Source organism: Megascapheus bottae, chromosome 17 (genome assembly GCF_031878675.1).
Source record: "Megascapheus bottae isolate mThoBot1 chromosome 17, mThoBot2.hap1, whole genome shotgun sequence".
Classification (NCBI taxonomy): Eukaryota; Metazoa; Chordata; class Mammalia; order Rodentia; family Geomyidae; genus Megascapheus; species Megascapheus bottae.
This window is the reverse complement of record NC_143525.1, coordinates 46,155,338-46,170,001: the sequence shown is the minus strand read 5'-3', so window position 1 is coordinate 46,170,001 and position 14,664 is coordinate 46,155,338. Positions and strand designations below refer to the sequence as shown.

The window sequence follows — 14,664 nt, the reverse complement described above, 5'->3', positions numbered from 1 at the left end:
CCCTTTAAACTTACTGACAAGACCTATTTTTCAACCTTTGAAAATCCTCTTCAGTATGAGAGTACCCAAATTAAGTATCATTTATGTCTAATGGAGATTATTTCCTAGCCCTGATGGTTCATCTTTTCATAATTTCACACAGTTCCAAATATATCTCCAAAAGTTATGAAGCGCTCCAAAGATTAATTATGCACTATAATAACGTGAGAACTTTTCTGATCTTTCTTATCACTCAGCTTATTCACTTCATGCTGACACTTCATTCATCAACCTGGTTTGACACTTGAGCACAAAAGCTGGTTTTAACAAATGCCCAAATAATTAAGCACAATAGGAAAACCTAAAACTTAGTGGAAAAGCTCTTGCCTAGTATGCTCAAGGCCTGGGATTCAATTTCTAGCAGAGTCAAAGTGAGTGAGAGAGAGAGATAGGTCGGGGGGAGAGAAGAATGAGAATATACACACACACAGGATAAGACATTGAAGTGGACACAGCATTAATTGCAGTCAAGGTCTCTATCCACATCTAGGGCCTTTACATAGATAGGTCAGGCAGCCTGAGTTCTAAGAACCTCCTTCTAAAGCAGCCTCGTTAGAGACAAAGTCTTCAGCACTTGTCTTTTGGGAAAAGGCATCAGTTATATATGCCTGAATTATACCATTTGGGGTATATTTAGCTCCAAAGAGACCAACCAGTGACTTAATGCAGAGTAAGAATGTTTTCTGAGTCTTGCTTCTCTATCAGAACTAGCTTTACAACCACTGGTAAATTAGAGATAATAAAAGCCTACTCAACACAGGGTTACTGTAGGTATCAAATCAAATGATACATAGAAATAACTTTGTAAAGCCCTATAAACATGACGCTCAAGACTTCAGCAAGCTCTTTAAGTCCTCAAAGTAATTTAGAGCTGTTACCTGAGAAGCAGTCAGGAGCTCAAGTTTACCAAGGAGAAATCAAAACCATCTATCGAAGCCGGGCACAGTGGCTCTCGCCTGTAATTCTAGCTACTCAGGAGGCTGAGGATTGAGGTTCAAAGCCTGCCCCCGCACTACAAAGCAGTGGGACTCTTATCTCCAATTAATCTCTAGAAAAATGGGAGTGAGGCTGTGGCTCAAGGGTAGGGCAGCACCCAGGCCCAGAATTCGAGCCCCATGACCTCCACCCCTCAACTCCCGAAAAAAAAAAAAAAAATCCATCTAAGGAGAACATACAGATTTTCTAATATTTCAAAGACTGATAAAGACATTAAGAATAGTGGATTACTAGTATGGGATATATATGCTCTATAGACATGTTATATAGAACGATATGTATCTATGACATACAAAGTCTCAGCTTAATTTTAATTTTGTTCTTAAATTTATGCACCAGTGATTGCGTACAGAGATTCCCTTCTTGAATATTTGTTTGTTAAACACGGCATTTGAAATATGATGTAAAAAAATCTGTGCTAAAGGCCAGGCGCAGTGGCTCACACCTGTAATCCTAGCTACTCAGGAGGCTGAGATCTGAGAATCAAGGTTCAAAGCCAGCCTGAGCACAAAAGGACCTGAGACTCTTATCTCCCTCTAGAAAATGGGAAGTGGGGCTTGGCTCAAGGGTAGGGACAGCACCCAGGTGGAGTTCAAGGCCATGACCCACAAAAAAAAAATCCATGTTAATAAAATCTTTTAATTAAAAAAAAAAAAAAAAAGAACAGTGGTTTAACTCTGGGAACTCACATCACTCACTATCTCTGAAGTGCCAGTTTCCAGATGTGATACTCAGTCAAGGAACTTAGCAGTCTAGTAGAAAAGACAGAGGTATGGAAGTCTAAGGTAGGAAGGAAGAATAACTTTACCTGAGGAGGTACAAGAAGACTGCACATGGGGGTAGGTACAGATGAAAGGACCACTGAGAAAAGATACACAGTCCTGAAACCAGTGACTCATGCCTATAATCCTAACTACAGAAGGTTGAGATCTGAAAATTACAGTTTAAAGCCAGCTCCAGCAAACAAATCCAAAAAGACTTTTACCTCTGATTAACCACCAAAAAGCTGGAAGTGGAACTGTGGCTCAGGTGGTAGTGTACCAGCCTTATGCAAAAAAGCCAAAGGACAAGTCCCAGTACCAGCACAGACACACACACACACACCCTAGCCAGGTGCTGGCAGCTCACTCTGATAATCCTAGCTACTCAGGAGGCCGAGATCTGAGAGAAATACCATTCCAAGCCAGCCTGGGCAGGAAAGTCTAAGAGACACTTATCTCCAATTAACCACCAAAATCAGAAGTGGCACTGTGGCTCAAAGAGGTAGAGTGCTAGCCATGATTGAAAGAGCTCAGAGATAGTACACAGGCCTGGAGTTCAAGCTCCAGGACTGACCATCAACCAAGAACCAGCCCTAAAGGAACATGAAAGAGCAAAGAATGAGGCAAACAAGAAAGTAAAAGTGAAGCGCAGAGAAATGAATGGAGAGAAATAAGATAGACTGTAGTAGTTAGCAGGTCAAGGTCAAATCTGAAGGACTTTAAAAATCAAGCTAAGTAGCCAATGGAGAGCCACTGGTACCCAAAAAGTCCAAAAAAAAGATTAGATATGGCCTTTGGGAAGACAACTTGAGCAACAACATACAGAAGATAGGATCAGAAAAGGACTTATAGTGAAGTGGCACAGTACATTTGACAAAGGTTTGAAACATGAGTTTACATAAAATTTCTGGAGGCAAAGTAAATAAAATGTTAAGATTTTGGGAATGGTCATCTCTGTAATCTTTGAGGAGTGTAAATTCTGCCTAAAAGCACTCACAAACAAAATTCTAACCATTGGAATGTTTAAACAAAACATCTAGCCAGGCCCAGTGGCTCACGCCTGTAATCCTAGCTACACAGAGGGCTGAGATCTGAGAAGTGAGGTTCAAAAGTCAGCCCATGCAAAAAAGGACCTGAGACTCTTATCTCCAATTAACCTCTAGAAAAAAAAAAAAAAACGAGAAATGGGGCTTGGCTCAAGAGTAGGGCGATAGCCTTGAGCTGAAGAGCTCAGGAAGAGCATCCAGGCAGAGTTCAAACCCCAAGACCCACAAAAAAAAAAGGTCTAGTTTTTTTAATCCCGGGTAAATTAAAGCAACAATGTGGAGAAATAACAAGCTATACATCCAGCAGTACTCTAGTATAGAAAAGCAATCACAGGTTAGCATATTTACACGATATAAAAAAAGAAGAATCAATAGGAAAATTTGGTGGATAAAGTTAGGAGATCAAACATACAGTAACACATGCAGATGGCAGGGAAGATAGTAGGTGAAATAATGAGTTGTTAAGTACGAGCTGAATTAAGATGTCTTTTGAACAGCCTGGTAGTTGTGTCAAGTTCAGACAGTCAGGATTTGTCTGACTGGCAACCAAGATCTGAAGTTTGGGACAGCATGCTGGACCAGTAAAACATGATGAGAGCTCAATGTATGGGCTAATGAGACCATTAAAAGGCAAAGCCTTGGAATATAGCATCTCCACATTTATGGGACAGTCAAAGAGAATGTTAAAAAAAAAAAAAGACACTCTGGAAACTCAGGGACAAATGAAGAGTATTGCTAGGGGATCAATGGTTAAACTGTGTGAAGTGCTAGGAAGAGATTAAGACAGGCTGAAAGTGGGACACTGGGTTGGATAAGTCGTTTACTGGAGATCCGCAGTAATGAGTTGAAGAAGCTGCTAAGGCCAAAATGACAACAGGCATATGAAAGGATTGGAGCTGGGAAAGTTCGGTATAGACTCTTCCTCACTCTACCTTTGCTGAACACCTACTCTGTACCAATAAACCCGTATTCTCAATATCCCTACCCTATGGTTGGAGACTCACCCAATCTTCACATAAAGCAGTTTTGTGGTGGACTGGAGTTCTGGGTTGAAATCATCTCTTGTAGGGATTTCAGAGAAGGTTCATATGTATAAGATCCGAAGTGAGAGAACAACAGCCCACCAGAGGCACCACCTGGTAAGGAAACTAAACCTCACCTTGAGGGGCGGGGGAGGGGAGCCCACCTGCCAAGAGATGTAAATGTAAATGTAAATTTTTAGCAAAACAGTTGAAAAGTTTAGAAGTGAAAAGCACAACAGAGATGGGTAGGGGGCTGGGCAGAATCAAGAATGAGGGGAGCTTCTTTATAATCCCTGAGAAAGGAAGAGAGCAGAGGCTCACAGTAAGGCAGTGTTCCCTATAATTCAGAATTGTTACTAGGAAGGTAAGCAAATGGCATCACCTCTCTTCCTTTTGTGGTTTAATTTAACCAAACTGTTTTGCACAAGATAGGAAAAAAAAAAAAAAGCACAAAGTGAATAAGGCTGTGTAATTAATGTATCTGGCTTTTTTAGTTTTATATAATCAACAGTTTAATTAGGTCTAAGCCACAGTCACATCCTAAAAGAAACGGGCTGACTTCAAGAACTAAAATGATAAAGCTTTGGCTCCCTTCTAAAGGCTAAGAGTTTTCCCATTGTCTACTCAGGCTAACTGTAGCTGACAGAAATAAAGAAAACAGTCTGGCAAATTACCTGATCCTGCTTGTTTCAAAACACTGCCATGGCGGAGAGCCAGCTGCCTCTAGCTGCCCGGGCTGAGGTTGCTGGAGCCATGTTCAGATGAAGTCTCTGAACCCACAGTGGTGGCTTTCAGGCAGCATGAATGGTGCCGCCTGGGGATATTATCTCCCTGGTAAGCAAGATTGCAACAGAGCCTGCAGGACCGTGCTGACTCACGCTAGCAAGGCTGTTTCCCAAACAACTCAGCCTGAGCCAGCCACAATCAACTGCAACCTAGGGAAGACGGGGCACCCCACAGATGGTTTTCAGTCAGGGGTTGATGGATGGGGGCAGGTAAACTGCATTCCCCCACTGCAGGAATTTAGCCACCCCTGGAGCCTTTACCGGGGAAGCTCCAATGGCCAGTTTCTGAAATTTCATCTGAGCGCAGTCTGGGGCTCTGGACAGCACACTGCTGCAGGTAGCAGGCTCACTGCTCTGAGGATTTTCCCAGGGGGGCCGTACAGAAGTCACTTCACATTTACAAATCGGAACACCGAGCTCAGTGGGCTCAATCCAGTAACTGGCCCAAGCATTGCTAGCTTACGGAATTGGGGTAACTTTTTGTCGGCATTAACCAAGCTCATTGATCTTTTATTCCACTCTGCTTCCTCTGACCTCTCCATTTCCTTAGACAATTGACTGTCCAAGACAGAAGTACTGCAGGATACTTTCAAAAATTCAGCTGAGCACGCTGGTGGCTCATGCCAATAATCCTAGCTACTAGGAAGGCTGAGATCCTAGGATCACAGTTCAAAGACAGCCCTGACAGAAAAGTTCATGAGACTCTAATCTCCAATAAACTACTCGGGAAAAGCTGGAAGTGGTCAAGTGGTAAGAGTCCTAGCCTTGAGCACAAAGCAGCTCAGGGATAGCACCTAGGCCCTGAGTTCAAATCCCAGGATCGGAAAAAAAAATACTTTGAGAATGATTGGCTCATCAATAATGACTTGGGTTTTTTTTGTTTTTTTTTTTTTTGTTTTTTTGCCAATCAGGGACTGAGCACTATCCTTGGATTTTCTCAAGGTTAGAGCTCTACCACTTGAGCCTCAGCACCCTTTCTAGCTTTTGCCTATGTATGTGGTACCGAGGAATCGAACCCGGGTCTTCGTGCATGCTAGGCAAGCACTTTACCACTAGGCCAAACTCCCAGCCCCAATAATGACTTGTTATTACTGACTTTGCCCTGATAGAACTGGCATGGGTGTTATTCAAAGAAAATCAATTCTGAACTTCATTTCAGATCCTTCTGTTTCCTGTTCAAAATACAGGAGGGCTTCCTACCATCTATCAGCTGTTTCTCCCTTCCTCCTTCCTCCCTACCATTCCCTACCCTTCCTTGCTCTCCCAATACATTATGTTCGTTATATGAAGGGGTTTCATTGTCAGTTATTTCCTAGTGCGGGATTCAAGGCAGACACACTAATCTCCATCTTTCGAGGTAGATGGCACATGACATGAACTTAGGATGTAGGTAGTAACCCAGCTTTCCACTCAAAACTGTTATGTACATTTTTGTACATGCAGACGAATTGTGGATTTGAAACGATGCTACTTTAATCCTATTCCTTGCCTGACACACAGTTCTTTTTTTGTCATTATTCCAGTAGCAAAGGACAGACACTATGGGGTTTTTGTGTGGTTTTGTTTCGGCCAGTCCTGGACATGTCCCTGAGCTTCTTTTGCTAAAGGCTAGTGCTCTACCACTTGAACCACAGCACCACTTCCGGCTTTTTCTGTTTATGTGGTACTGAGGAATTGAACTCAGGGTTTCATGCATGCTAAGCAAGCACTCTACCACTAATCACATTCCCAGCCCCACTATGGGTTTTTTATAAGATATAAAATGTTCCCTACTTTTTCTACCCTTCAGTGTTTCCAATGCAGAAAATGACTGTTTAAAGAAAGTTTCCCTGCCATGTGTGTTAATTAGTCCTTTTCAAATGATAACAGATTCTTTACAGCAGCTGACAACCATTATCACATGGCCCATACTTTAAAAAATTGTTTCTGGAGATGGTGATAATCCACAAACATTCTAACATGAAACAACTCTAAGGTCCAAGTACAGAACTTAGAGGAGGGGGGGTAAAAATGATGAGATATTGTGTTTTGTTTTTTGTTTTTCTAAAAAAGCTTCCAAGCTTGTTATACATTAGTAAACTTTAAGTAAGGGAGAAAAACTCTTAACAGTGCAGGGGAGGAAGAAAATGTGAATTATATGAGAAGCAACTCCAAAACCAGAAGCAGCTGAGCTCTGCTTGAGACAGGTGAGGAGGAGCTTCTGGAGCTTATGTCCCTCTGAGACTCTTGATAGATGCTAAATTTGAACTGATGGCCTCTGACACTTAAGGGCTTGTTAAGTTATATGAAACTTCTAAGACTATGAGGCTCTATGATTAAATTCCTTCAATATATATATTTATTTATTTATTTTGTCAGTGGGGACTTGAACTGTGGGCCTGGGCGCTGCCCCTGAGCTCTTCAGCTCAAGGCTGATGTGCTACCTCTGGAGCCACAGCTCCACTTCATGGACTTTTTAGGACCTGGGCTGGCTTTGAACTGCCATCCTCAGATCTCAGCCTCCTGAGTAGCTAGAATTACAGGCGTGAGCTACCATGCCCAGCTCAAGGTACTATTTTAAAATGGGGGGGGGGTTCATGGGTGGTTACAACAGATTTAATGTAGCATGTGTATACATATATAAATAGAAAAAAATTAAGCTAGGAGGTGATGGCTCACACTGTAATCTTAGCTACTCAGAAGGCTGACATCTAAGGATCATGTTGTTTAAAGCCAGCCTGGCCAAGAAAAGGCCAAGAGATTCTTATCTCCACTAAGCACCAGAAAGTAAGAAGTGGAGCTGTGGTTCCAGAGGTAGGATGGTAGCCTTGAGCTGAAGAGCTCAGGGGCAGCGCCCAGGCCCAGAGTTCAAGCCCCACAACTGACAAAAAAAAAAAAGAAATTAATCTTCTGAAACTCAAACTCAAACTTGGTGCCTGATGTTTTAACTCATTGGCTAGCACTCTACCATGTCTCCATCCCCAACAAAATTAATCTTAGTTACACCCACATCTTTTTTCTTATTAAGGAAGTGTATTGATAAACTCAAATTTCCAGGACCAGTGGCAGTCTCATCTTGTTGATGAGTAAGGGCAGGACACTCACTGCCAAATTCTAATGCCTAGTGTTCAAACAAAATTATCTACTTAAGAACTATAATATAGTTGTCAACCAAACATGTATCATCTAATAAATCACAGGAATTAAGTACAAGAGATGATGTAAACTCTGGGAGACTCAGAAATCAACTCTAGGACTATTTAATCAACAGGGGTGCTTACTTGAAAAAAATCCTCTTCCAGCCCAGCTCCTCAACTGCTGTGAATTAACAGAATCTAACAGAATCGGAATTTTAAATAAGCACCCTCCCCCCCTTTCTAAGTGATTCCATACAGCCAGTCCCGGGAATGTGCTTTGAAAGGCAGGTCACAGTTCTATTCCCTAAGTACTGCTGTCACCCACAGTCCTTCCACTGAGACACTTCCACCTGGGATGCAATACAAGAGACTTCGTGGTATTTTTATGACTATGAAAATTAAAGTTCACTTGACTCAACAGAACAGTCAAATGAACCAGAGGAGAAAAGGGCCCCCAGAGGGACAAGTTCTAAGTTGAGGCATTTGACTTCCCTATGAGACAGTTTTGCCCAGAAATCCACGCCAGGAGACGCTACACAGCTCTTATGTCGAGAGCGCCCAAATATCAACTTATCACCACTGCATCAGCCATTGCAGCTCACTGTAACGTAGGCACAAATCCTCTGTATGCCATGGCCTCTCCTGGGAGGCAAAGGATGTCGCCATGGCAGAGATCACTCCATCCTGGGGCCAGGAGGACGAGGGAGTCCCTTAACGAGCTACTCGTATAGCCCAGATACAGGAGCTGGCATGCTGAGGCTCAACCCCATCCCACAATGCTCCACTACAACTCTGGGGTGGAGCCAATCTATCCCCTGTATGATTATCAGCATGTACTGTAGTGTAATTATGGACACTTTGTTACCCACTGCAGTCTAATCCTTCATAGGTCAGGAAAGGTATTAAATATTAAGAGCCTGGCCTCGGCCCACCTCAGGTGCAATGAAATCCTAAGTTACTATATGTCAGTACTTAAAAAAATGCAGGAGGAATTCCAGAGCTAACAGGACAGGTGTGAGAATATAATTAGACAGGCAGGGAGAAAGAAAGTCAGTGAAAACTATCTGGTGGGTGGAATTTTTTACACAAGACTATTCCTTTTCTTTTTTCTTTTTTTTTTTTTTTTTTTTTGCGCCGGCCAGACTTCAACTGAGGGCCTGGGCACTGCCCTTAAACACTTTTTGTTCAAGGCTAGCACGCTGCCACTTGTGCCACAGTTCCACTTCCACCCTTTTCTGTGTACGCGGTACCAAGGAATTGAACCCAGGGCTTCGTGCATGTGAGGCAAGCACTCTACCACTAGGCTACGCCCCGAGCCCTCACAAGGCTATTTCTTAGTTTGCCTCCTGAACAGAAAAGGGGTAGAGAAAACACCCCTGTCACCAAGCTCCACCACCTAAAAAGTACTAATAATGTCACAACTAGTGGGCTTGAGTTCTATCGCTTGTTTCATCTCTAACTCAACTTTGAGGGTTTTCTGCATTCACTGTTCTTTACTATATTTGGATTCTTTTCCACAGACACGCACGTGCACACACACACAAATGGTCACATTCTCTCTCCCCTCATACACATGCCTCCCCCCTCCAGTAAACCAAATTTCCTCAATTTTTGCCCTGGCTTCCTCTAAAACACCACAAGACTGAGTTACCTTTGTTCACTCCCCTAAGTCTAGCCTCTGTCGACCTGTGTCTCCTCTTGAAGAATGATTCCTAGCCAAGCAGATACGATTACCTGCTCGCCTACAGTTAATCATCAAAATGAGTTTGGTAGGCTCTGCAAATAAAAGGACATGGCTGCCCAGCTTGAATGTCCCATCAAGATAATCAAAGTAATGGACGGGGAAGAGATTTCAAAATAAAGACCGAACTGCACATTTCAGCAGCACTTAAGAAAACACTCCATCTGACTAAGCAGCTGATGAACAGACAAATCCCCAAAGGGCTGAGCATGCTCTGAAGGTCTTTGTGCTTACAGCTCTCACTTCCCCCAAGACTCAGTGAGAAAGCACATCATAGAATCAGATTTGCATTATTTATAATAAAGTGGACAAGCACATCCCAACACCCAGGATCCTACTGAATTACTGGCAAATAAAGCTACCATACTGTTTCAACTCAGACCCACAAAACAAACAATAAAACTTTCTTTAGGTCTTCAAAGGGAAGGGAGAGAGAGAGAGAGAGAGAGAGAGGTTATCAGTGAATCATCAGTTATAGTTAGAAGTTCTCAGGTGCTATTGCACAGTGGGTTGACTAGAAAGAATGGAAATAAAAATAAGAGGGATGAGTGCTTATGGCTCAGCCACAAAAGAGACTGAGACCCAGAAGATCATGCATCAAAGCTAGCACAGTTAGGAAAGCCCATAAGATTCCATCACTAGGGGCCAGGAGTTTGGCCTAGTGGTAGAGTGCTTGCCTAACATGCATGAAAACCCGGGTTCGATTCCTCGGTACCCACATACATAGCAAAAAGCCGGAAGTGGTGCTGAGGCTCAAGTGGTAGAGCTGTAGCCTTGAGAAAATCCAAGGACAGCGCTCAAGCCCTGAGCCCAAGCCCAGGACTGGCAAAAAAAAAAAAAAAAAAAAAAGATTCCATCACTAAACTACTCAGCAAAAGACTGGGCCAGAGACATGGCTCAGATGGTAGAGCACCAGTCAAGCAAGCAAGCTGAGCAAGTGTGAGGATCTGAGTTCAAACTCTACAAAAAAGAAGTCACAAGGATCTAACACCAGTGACTCACATCTGTACTCCTAGCTGCGTAGGAGGCTGAGATCACAAAAGGAGCTCACACAGTCCAAGGATTACTTGGGCAGAAAAGCTTGAGACTCCTTCTCAATCTACAACTACAGCTGGGTGTGGGTAGCACACACCTGCCATCCCTGTTACATGGGATGCTGACTTACGTCTCAAGGGAAAGAATCTGGGCATAGTGTCCTGTGCCCGTCATCCTAGCTATGATGGGAAGCCAATGATGGAATGCAAACTGAAGTCCAAGAATGTTCTTGGACAGGAAACAAGACCCTATCTCAAAAATAACCAGTATAACCAAGGGCTGGAGAAGTGCCTCAAGCAACAGAATACCTGCCTAGCAAGCATAAGTGCCCGAATATAAACCTCAGTATTGAGATTAAAAAAAAAAACACAAGGAAAAAATTCCATTGTTCCCAAAATTTTGGAACAATGCACTGTAACCAGCAGATAGGGAGAAAACATAATTAGAAAATTTAGAACCCTTTAAATACTAGTTACTTCTGGTGGGATTAGAAGAAAGAAGAAGGAATATCTAAACATACACTTACCAAAAAACCCATTAGCTTCATTCCCAGGCACTTAATCCAGAGAAACTAAAACTTGGGTCCACATTCAAACTGTATGCTACATGGCTTTGTTTGTAAAATCCCCAAAATGGAAGCAACCAACACACTCTTCAATGATCAAAATTACTGCAATACTTTCACATCATGGAATACTACTCAACAAGGAAAAAGAATAAACCATTGCTACATATAACTGGGATACTAAGTGAAAAATGAGAATTTCTACGTGTCACAAAACCACATACTGTTATGAACATTTGTATGACATTTCTAAAGTAACAAAATTAGAGATATAAAGAGATGACCAGGCCAGGCGTGGAGGCTCATGCCTGTAATCCTAGCTAGTCAGGGGGCTGAGATCTAAGGATCGAGGTTCAAAGCCAGCCCAGGTACTGAAGACCCAGTTAATCACTAGAAAACAGGAAGTGAGGCTGTGGCTAAGGGGTAGGGTAGTAGCCTTGAGCTGAAGAGCTCAGGGACAATGCCCAGACCCAGAGTTCAAGCCCATAATCCACAAAAAAAAAAAAAAATATGACCAGAAGTGGAGCTATGGTTCAGCTGGTAAAGTACTAACCTTGAGCAAAAAAGCCAAACAAGACTGGTTGCCAAGAACGGCAGTTGGGGAAAAGGAAATGAGATGTGTGTGAACCTACAGAGGAATAGAACAAGGAAGAAAGGAAGATAAGCATATATGGACCTTAATTGCCAAAGCACTTACAGTAATCTATATAGGATAAAACGGCACAGAGCTACACACACACACACACTCCCCTATGGTTAACTAAGATGTAACCATTAGGGGAAGATGGGTGAAGGGTACATGGGAACTCTGTACTATTTTGCAACAGTGAACCTATAATTATCTCAGAAATACAAATTTTTAAAAAATGAAACCAAGGAGAACTAAGGAACTGAAAAGTTTATGAAGTGTAGCATATTTCATTCTATTTTGCAATCTCCACTATGCTGGGGAGCGGCGGGTGTCATCTTTAAGTCTGACCCAGTTGTGAGCTCAACTTCTGAAAGTATACTCAGAGTTCCCTGTGCCCTGTCCCTTGTGGCCTTTCTATCTCATCTCCTCCAACGCCCCTTCAGAATGACCTCTTGATGCAATATCAGCTGAGCAGGCAGGCAAACTACTCTGCTGGATATCAAAAACATTTGAAAACCAGGGCAGTTACACAAGCAAACTGTGCCAGCAGAGCTTGCTAGGTAAGGCAAGGGACAGGATGCACATGGCTTTACTTAGCACAGTCCCATGGCAGTTACCAGTTCGGATAGTTGCTAACCAGCAGACCTTGTACTTGCTAGGAAAGATTTGTGAAAGAAATACAAAAGATGATTCTGCAGACACCCTCGGCCCTGACAACCCAGCTTTACTTTTTTTTCTTGGTTAGTCATGGGGCCTGAACTCAGGGCCTGGGCGCTGTCCCTGAACTCTTCAGCTCCAGGCTACCACCCCCATGAACTCTTCAGCTCCAGGATACCACCCTACTGCTTGAGCCACAGGGTCACGTCCAGTTCTCTAGTGTCAATTGCAGATGAGTATCATCGTCTAGGGGCCAGGAGTTTGGCCTAGTGGTCGAGTGCTTGTCTAGCATGCATGAAGACCTGGGTTCGATTCTTTGGTACCATATACATAGGAAAAGCCAGAAATGGTGCTGTGGCTCGAATCGTAGAGCTCTAGCCTTGAGAAAGCCCAAGGACAATGTTCAGGCCCTGAATTCAAGGCCCAGAACTGGCAAAAAAAAAAAAAAAAAGAGTGTCACAGTCTTTAGTGCCTGGGCTGACTTTGAATTGCAATCCTTATATCTCAGACTCCTGAGTAGCTAGGATTATAGGCGTGAGCCATCGCCCAGCCCCAGCTTTACTTTCTAGATTTTGTGTGTGTGTGTGTGTGTGTGTGTGTGTGTGTGTGTGTGTGTGTCTCCTAGGGCTTTCACTCAACTCTTGGGTGCCATCCCTGCACTTTTTTTCTCAAGCTGAACACTCTTACCACTTGAGCCACAGCCCCACTTTTGGCTTTTTTGGTTAACTGGAGGTAAGAGGCTCACAGACTTTACCACCTTGGACAGCTTCAAGCTGTCATGCTCCTGAGTAGCCAGGATCACAGGCGAGAGGCACCAGGGAAGAACAGAGGTTCTCGTGAGCATGGCCACCACCACCCACTCACAACACTTACAACACAAGGCCTAGCGGCTGTCGGCCATTTGTTGGGAAGACTACTCATGTCAATGTGCACAAAAATCAACAAAAGAAAAATAAAGATCCACCAACGAATTCTCCAAACCATATATGAATTCTCTAAGCCAAATATACTTCTAAGGGTGGCTAGCTTAAATATCAAATATATTTAAATTTTGAGAATTAGGACTAAACTATGAAACAGTGCATTACTAGTAACCAAATGAAACTAGCAAGACAAGGAAAAGGAATTGCTAATATTTTAAAATCCCGTTGCACACAAGGAGGTAATGTATAAAATGACAGCGCTAAGCCTCTATCATATGAAATGGAATCTACTTGTAAACTCACCCTGAAAAGTAATCATACTAGATAAGAGTAGGAAAAGAGTAGGAGGCAGCTATGGCCTAGTTGTACAGTCAGACCCTCATGCTCCAATGAGGCTTTAGGTCTGCCCTTTATCCATGCAGGACTTTTGTACCTGTAGGAAACAATAATAGTATCTACCCAACTCACAGGATTGTTGAAAGGGTTGGACAGAGTTAAAACAGTAGTCCCTGGCATATGGAAAGCACATGAGTATTGGGTTTTTATGGGTTCTGCTACCCTGGTGCTAGAAAATGAACCCAGGGCCCTGTCTTAGGAAGAGGCTCTCATTAAACTACTTGCCCAGCACAGTGTATTGGTGCCTATTATACAGTATACATATATAGCTCGTAGAAAGAAGGATGACTCAGCAAAAGAAGTGCTAGGAATTCATTTTATAGAAAACTCTTTTTTTGGTCAGTCATGGGTTTGAACTCAGATCCTAAGGGCTGTCCCTGAGCTTTTTCATACAAGGCTAGTGCTCTACCATTTTGAGCCACAGTGCCACTTCCAGTTTGCTGGTGGTAAATTGGAAGTTAAGTCTCATGGACTTTTCTGTCGGTTATGAGGCTGAATCTCGGCCTGGACACTGTCCCTGAGCTCTTCAGCTCAAGGCATCCGCCTTACCCCTGGTCATTGTCCCTAGGCTCTTCAGCTCAAGGCTACCACCCTACCCTTGAGGCACAGCCCCACTTCCCCTTTTCTACTAGTTAATTGGAAGTAAGAGTCTCGAGTTCTTTAGTGCCAGGGCTGGCTTGAAACCTTGAATCTCAGATCTCAGCCTCCTGAGTAACTAGGATTACAGGCATGAGCCACCACATCCAGCCCAGGCTGGCTTCTAACCGAGATTCTCAGATCTCAGCCTCTTGAGTAGCTGGGATTACAGGTATGAGGCACCAGCACCTGGCTCACTCTTATTTTTAATCAAGAATAAGCTTTCTCCTGGGTGCTTGCTGGTTCACACCTGTAATCCTAGCCACTCAGGAGGCTAAGATCTGAGAGTCGAAGCCAACTTAAGCAGAAAAGTAC

The 14,664-nt window shown here is 43.2% G+C and overlaps 1 protein-coding gene across 1 annotated transcript in view; it reads right to left on the bottom strand.

Annotated features, from left to right (window-relative positions):
• Rffl (ring finger and FYVE like domain containing E3 ubiquitin protein ligase) overlaps window positions 1-14,664 on the bottom strand; it is a 66,108-nt gene that overhangs the window by 37,624 nt on the left and 13,820 nt on the right. The window lies entirely within an intron of this gene.